At 30.7% G+C, this 7,767-nt stretch overlaps 1 pseudogene; it reads right to left on the reverse strand.

Annotated features, from left to right (window-relative positions):
* Positions 1–2,798: 2,798 nt before the first annotated feature.
* The window catches only part of LOC105294468, a 50,376-nt pseudogene continuing 45,407 nt past the window's right edge, over positions 2,799–7,767 (reverse strand).

The following is a 7,767-nucleotide window of genomic DNA, read 5'->3' on the forward strand; positions in this document are numbered from 1 at the left end:
ATCTTTCATTCCATAAATATGGTAGATTTTTCCACTAAAAAAAAATCTTCTTTGAGTTGTTTTCAAATATTCTATAAATTATTATCATTTTTTTTCTACAAGTTTAGTAAACTTTATAAGTGGAAACATATGGATTCAGACAGACATGTTTTAAACTACAAATTCAATTAAAAATATTTTTAGGACAATTCAGTTTATTTCTTCTCAAATAAATTTTCCTTGTGTATTTTAAGGAATTGGTCCATTTAATTGAATTTATTGATTTTAAGGGCGTAAAGTTGTTTTTGTATTCACTTCTCATTCTTTGAATGTCTCTGGGGTCAGTAGTGATATCTCTTCTTCCCGATAGTAGAAATTTGTGTTTTTATCTTTTTTTTTTTTTTTTGGTCAAACTTGATAGAAGTTCATCCATTGTACTAATACATTCAAAGAACTAGCTCTGCATCATTGATTTTTTTGTATCATTGATTTTTATGCATTGTTTTCTTTTGAATTTCATTTCTGCTCTTGTCTTTACTGTTTGCTCTGAATTTAATTTGCTCCACTTCTCTTGTTTCTTAACATAAAAGCATAGTTATTTATTTTAAATTGTCTTTTTTCTTTTATAACATAATAATTTAGTGTCATTATTTTTCCTCTATGCACTGCTTTACCTAAAGGTCAAGTAGTTTGATAGGTTGTATTTTCATTTTAATTCAGTTCAAACTAATTTTATTTCTCATGAGACATTCTCTTTGAAGTATGAGTTATTTGGAAGTATGTAACTTAATTTCCACCTATTTGTGAATTTTTCAGATATGATTATGTTATGATTTCAATTTTAATTTATTATGGACTGAAATTAATTTATATGATTTAATTCATTTCAAATTTGCTAAGATTTGCTTTATGACCCACATATGGAGTATTTGAGTTCAGGTTTATTCCTTTGTTACTTCTGGAGTGCTCTATATATTTCAATTTTGTCAACTTTGTTAATATCTACTTTATTTCTCTCTACTTGTTCTATCAATTACAGAGAGGAAAGAAATCTTCAACTATAACTGTGCATATGTGTAGAGAACCTTTCAAATCTATAATATGTCTCATTTATAAAGCCCCTCTATTAATATGTTTATTTTATTTCATTCCATTTTATGGATCCAAGTTTCTGATCTACATCATATTCCTTCTTACCCTTTAGCATTCTTCATAGATTACTCCATTGGCAATGTTTTTTTTCTTCTTCAGTTTTTTTTTTCCTTTATTATCATAGAAAATTTCTTATTTTTGTCTTCATTTTTGAAGGAATTTTTTTATGTGTATTTTGAATTGACAGTATTTTTCATTCAGTACTTTTCTTTCTTTTTGCTTGCAAAAATTATGAGTATAAGTCATTCGTAATTTATATTTTTTCTGCTGTAGATAATGGGCCCACCCCATTACCTTTCAAAAATTGTCCTTTCTTTATTAGTAGTTTGAATATGTCTATAGAAAAAAATATATATATAATGTTTACATTGCTTGGCATTCTATTAGTTTTTTGAATTTGTGGTTTGTAATCTGTCATTAATTTTGAGAACATTTCAGTCATAATTTCTTTTTTCTTTTTTTCTTAAATCCAAATAATACTTTATTGTAGATGTTAATCATGTCAAGACAGTTTGGCACTGCATAGATTTTAATTTTTATTTTATTTTATTATTACTTTCAAGTATACAGTACATTGGTTAGACATTTATATATAGTTTATAAAATGATCCTTCTAATTGTTCTTTCTCTCCTCTGACTCTCTATCTAGCCATTACATTAATGCTAACTGTATTTTCTATGCCATGCACCCTATTCCTGTGACCATCGGCCATAACTTCATTAAATATTTATTCTGTTCCATTTTTAGAATGGTAAGATTGTCTCAGTTCTTGTATGTTGCTTGTTCACCAATGTCATCTTTACTTTTCAGGTTGTATAATTTCTACAGACCTATTTTTTAAGTTCAATTATTTTTTTTCTTGGCTGCATTGAGGCTACTGATGACTGTGTCAAAGGATCATCATAGTAGTTTATTTTTTTATACTCGTTTTTATACTTTATATCAGTTTTAAAAATTTGTTTCAATTTGATTTTAATGATTGTGTTATTTTTTCATAAATTGTTATTTTTTTGTTGTTATCTCCCCCCTCAACCCAAGTTTCTTTCTTCTTATTAATTTTTTCTTACTGAAAGTCAAACATGTTTTATAGAACATTAGATACAATTGTGGTTGAAGATAAGCAAGCCTTTCTTTTTCCTAGGTCTTTAGTATGAGTATTTATGTTAATCTAATCAGTTGTTGAAGCCTGATATTGATAACATTACTTTAAATGCACCACAAGCTTCATATTCTGCTTGTATTTACTTTGTTTTATCTATATTGTGATATCTTGTGTTTAGTATGTAGATGAATATGTCAGATATTTTTTTATTAAAGTTCTCTTTCCTCTTGTCTTTGTGCATGTCTGCTTTGGATTTTCTGTATTTTTATTAAATTTATTGGGGTGACACTGCTTAATAAAATTATATAGATTTCAAGTGTATCATATGTGTATTGCAATGGATGTTCACATACAAAGTTAAATTTCCTTCCATCCCATATACTTTATGTCTTTTACCCTTATCTACCTCTCTCCCTCTCTCTATTCCCTCTGGTAACCACTAAACTATTGTCTGTGTTTATGGTCATTCTATTCTTAGCTTTTTGAGAAACTTTCATACTGTTTTCCATAGTGGCTGCACCAAATATCCATAAAAGTGTGTCCTGGACAGCTTGAAAGCATTGCTCATTCTGAGATGCAGAGAACATTACCCATCTCATATTTCCCTTTCAGTTTAAATCTGGGGAGGAAAACTTCCACCTCTTTATTCAACATGTATGACTTCATCCATTCTATAATTTCTCATAAGTAAATTTTTTATATCATTTTCCAACTGGTGTTTTCATCTGGAAGCATAATCTTCATATTCAGCTCTTTGTCAATATAAGGAAGAACAAGGATTTTGACAAACATCATTTTAAAAGTAGATTTTCTAAATGTCATTTACACAGGTTCCTCTTCATTCTTGCTGACTTTTAAAGGTTTTCTTTGGTCTGCTGTTTGTTAAAATGATTATTCCAGTTTCCTTTGAATTGAATGATGGCAAGAATTAGAATAGTCACTGAATTACAGCAACTCTGTAATGTTAACTTCTGTCTTTGGTTACTAAGGTGTTGATGTGTTTTCTGGACTTCTCTGTAGAGTCGATAAAGTCAAGCTCTTCCATCTTTGCATGATAGAATTTGAAGCAGGAATCTTTAAAAGATGAGAGGAAATCATGAGAATTTTCTCCAAAGAGCCTGTCAGCCATTCTAATTATTTACTGTGTGCAGGAAAAAAAAAATCATAAAAGACAGCCACACTAAAATAACAGATAGAAACACAAGAGAAAAGAAACAAGGGAGACACAGAGCTACCAGAAAACAAAAGTTAAAATGGCTATAGAAAATCCTCATGTATCAATCATCACTCTAAATATAAATGGATCAAAGTCACCATTTAAAAGGCACAGAGTAGTGGGATGGATTAAAAAGCAAATCCCAGCTATTTGCTGCCCTCGGAAGACACATCTCAAATGCATAGACAAACATAGGCTCAAAGTGAAGGGATGGAAGATGATAATCTGAGAAAATGGCAATTGTAGAAAAGTGGGTATAGCCATATAAAAGACAAAATAGCTTTCAAGATAGAGAATGTAACAAGAGACAAAGATGGACACTTTATAATGATAGAGAGGACAATATTTCAGGAAGACATAACACTTATTAATATGTATGCACCAAACCTGGAAGCACAAAATATATAAAAAACTAATAGAACTAAAGGGGAAAACAGACAAAAATGCAATTATAGTGAAAAACTTAAGTACCACATTGAAAGAATAGATAGATCATATAAACAGAAAATTAATAAGAAAATATTGGCCTTAAATGACACATTAGTCCAAATAGATTGAATCTGTATTTATAAAGCTTTTAATCCCAGAATAAACACCAAAGTATACATTCTTCTCTAGTGCACACGAAATATTGTCAAGGAAAGACCATATGTTGGGACACAAAACTAATCTCAATTTAAGAAGATTGAAATCACACCAAGCGTATATATATCAGATAAGCAATCTAATATTTTCCTTAAAGAACTAGAAATAGGAGAGCAACATAACCCAAAGTCAGTAGAAGAAATGAAATAATAAAAATGAGAGCAGAATTAAATAAAATAGAAACAGAAAAAAAAATAGATGAAACAAAGGGCTGATTATTTTAAATAATAAATAAAATGAACAAACCTCTGAGTAGACTCACTAAGGAAAAAAGATAAAAGACTCAAATAAAAAAAATCTGTAATGGTGAGGAGTGAATTCAAAAAATATCACAGAAATACAAGACTATACACCTATGGTGGAACAGCTATACATCACCATATTTGATAACCTACAAGAAATAGTTCTTAGAAACATATAACTTTCCTAGACTGAATCGTGAAGAACTGAAAAATCTAAACAGGACAATATACAGTAAGGAAATCAAAACAGTTATCAAAACTCCAGAGAAATAAAAGTCCAGAGCAAGATACCTTCACTGGTAAATTCTACCAAAAATTCAAAAACAAACAAACAAACAAACAAACAACCACCTTAATATCTATTCTTCTCAAATGTTTTTAAAAAATCTGAAGAAAAGACATTGCTTTCTGACTCATTTTACAAAGCCAACATTACCCTGATACAAAAACATGGCAAGAAAAATACACACACACACACACACACACACACACACACACACGCATGCACACACGCACACATACACAAAGCTACAGGCAAATATCTTTGATAATTATAGATGTAAAAATTTTAAACTAGCAAATCTAATACAATAATATGCTAACATATTATACACCACATTTAAGTGGTGTTCATTCTAGGAGCGCAAGAATGGTTCAGCATAGCAAATTGATCAACATGATACACCACATTAACCAAATAAAAGACACAAACTATATAATCATATCAATAGATGCAGAAAAAGCATTGACAAGATACGACATACATTCATGATTAAAACACTCAATAAAATGGGTATAGAAGAAAATTTCTCAATATAATAAAGGCCATATCATAAACCTTCAGCTAATATATTCAGTGATGAAAAAATGAAAGCTTTTTCTCTAAGATCAGAATCAACACAAGGATGCCCACTCTCACAATTGTTATTTAACATAGTACTGCAAGTCCTAGTCAGAGCAATTGGATAAGATAGAAAAAGAAACAAATGACACGGGACCAGTCAAGATGACGTAGAGGATAAAGGCTTTGTACATCTTCTCTTATGACCACACAAAAATTATGACAAAATCATGGAGTAAACAGCAAGCAGAGTCATTTGGAGTCTGTTTGAACAGAAACTCTACAACTAAGGAGAGAAATAAGAAATCATCTTGGAACAGTAGGAGAGGGCAGAGATGCGAGGCTGCCCAATCCTATATGGACTGAGTGAGACAGAAGCTACGGCAGCTGCCTGAGCAGGTGCAGACATTCTTCTTAAAAGGACCATGACCACAACCGAACTTTCATGGTACATGATTCTCTATATGGAAAACCCTAAAGACTCCACCAAAAGACTATTAGAAACAATAAACAATTACAGTAATGATGCAAGATACAAAATCAATGTACAAAAACCTGTTGCATTTCTATAACTATCAATAAAGTATCAAAAAATGAAATAAAGGTCACAATTCCATTTACAATTGCAACAAGAAGAATAAAATATCTAGAAATAGACTTAACAAAAGAAGCAAAGGACTTATACACTGAAGACTGTAAGATGTTATTGAAAGCAGTTGAAGAAGACACTAAGAAACAGAAAGATATTCTGTGTTCATGAATTAGAAGAATCAACATAGTTAAAATGGCAACATTACCCAAAAGAATATACAGATTTAATGCAATCCTCATTAAAATCCCAATGGCGTTTTCCAAAGAAATAGAACCAAAAAAGTCATCAAATATGTATGTCCCCGAATATCTAAAAAAAATTCTGAGAAAAAATAATAGAACTAGAGATATCATACTCCCTTACTTCAATTATACCTCAAAGCTACAATAATCAAAACAGTATGGTATTGGCAAAACAATAAAAATAATAATAATAATAGATATACAGACAAATGGACAGAGTTACTAACCCATAAATAAGCTCACATGTATACTGGAAACTAATTTTTGATGAAGGAGCCAAAAACATACAATGTAAGAAAGAAAGCCTCTTCAATATATGGTGTTGGAATAATTGAAAAACCACATGCAAAAGAGTGAAACTAGACTACCATTTGACACAACACACAAAAATACTTCAAAATTGATTAAAGACCTAAATTCAAGACCTGAAACAATAAAATACATAAAAGAAAACATAGATATTAAACTTATGGACCTTGGTCTCAGAAAGGCTTTCATGAACTTGACCACAAAGGCAAAAGAAGTAAAAGCAACAGTAAACTCAAAAGCTTCTGCACAGCAAAACAAACCATCACCAACAAAAAAAACCAATCAACCAAATGGGAGAAGATATTTCCAAATGATATCTCTGGTAAGGGGCTAATATCCAATACGTATAAGAAACTCAGATAACTCAACAACAAAAATCCAGTTAAAAGTAGTCAGAGGACCTAAATAGATACTTTTTTTCCAAGAAGACATACAAATGGCTAACACATACATGAAAAGATGCTAACTTCACTAGCTATGAGGGAAATGCAAATCAAAACCACAATGAAATCCCACATCGCAACTATTAGAATGGTTATTATCAATAAAATAAGGAATAATAACTATTGAAGAGGATGTGGAGAAAAAGGAACTTTTATACCCTGCTAATAGGAATGTAAACAGGTTTTAGCCATTATTCAAAACAGTACACAGTTTCTTCAGAAAATTAAAAATAGAGTTTCGATATGACCCAGCCATCCCTCTTCTTGGTATCTATCCAAAAAAAACATATATTTGTATAAATATATGTACCCCTATGTTTATTGCAGAATTATTTACAATACCCAAGACATGGAAGCAACCTAAGTGTCTTTGAACAGGCAACTAGATAAATAAGTTGTGGTACATATATACAATGGAATACTACTCAGCCGTAAGAAAGGATGAAATATCACAATTTGCAACAACATGTATGGATCTTGAGAGCATTATTCTAAGCTGAATAAGTCAGACAGAAAAGAAAAAAAAAATGTATGATTTTTCTCATATGTGGAATATAAAACAGAAAGCAAGAAATGATCAAACAAAACAAACAAACTCATAGACACAGACAACAGTATGAAAGTTATCAAAAGGGAAAGGGAGGTTGGGGGAGGATGAAGAGGGTAAAAAGGGTCAAATATGTGGTGACAGAAGGAGACTAGACTATGGTGGTGTGCACACAATGAAATATACAGATGATGTATTATCGAGTTGTACACTTGAAACTTATATAATATTATTGACTAAATGTAATCCCAAAATATTTAATGAAAAATTTGTGGAAGTGGGTCAGTGGAAAATCAGAAAGCTCCTTAAAGATAAACTCAAAGAGTAGGCTAATTAATGTCATTGAGTTCTCAATCCACCCTCAAATAACACATTTTACAAGTACAATGATTTTGTGCTTTCCCCTAACTTTATTCTAGAATATTCTATCTCCGGTGTTTCTCCGAGTCTCAGTTT

The sequence above is a fragment of the Pteropus vampyrus genome, unplaced genomic scaffold (assembly GCF_000151845.1).
Source record: "Pteropus vampyrus isolate Shadow unplaced genomic scaffold, Pvam_2.0 Scaffold87, whole genome shotgun sequence".
In the NCBI taxonomy this organism is placed as follows: domain Eukaryota; kingdom Metazoa; phylum Chordata; class Mammalia; order Chiroptera; family Pteropodidae; genus Pteropus; species Pteropus vampyrus.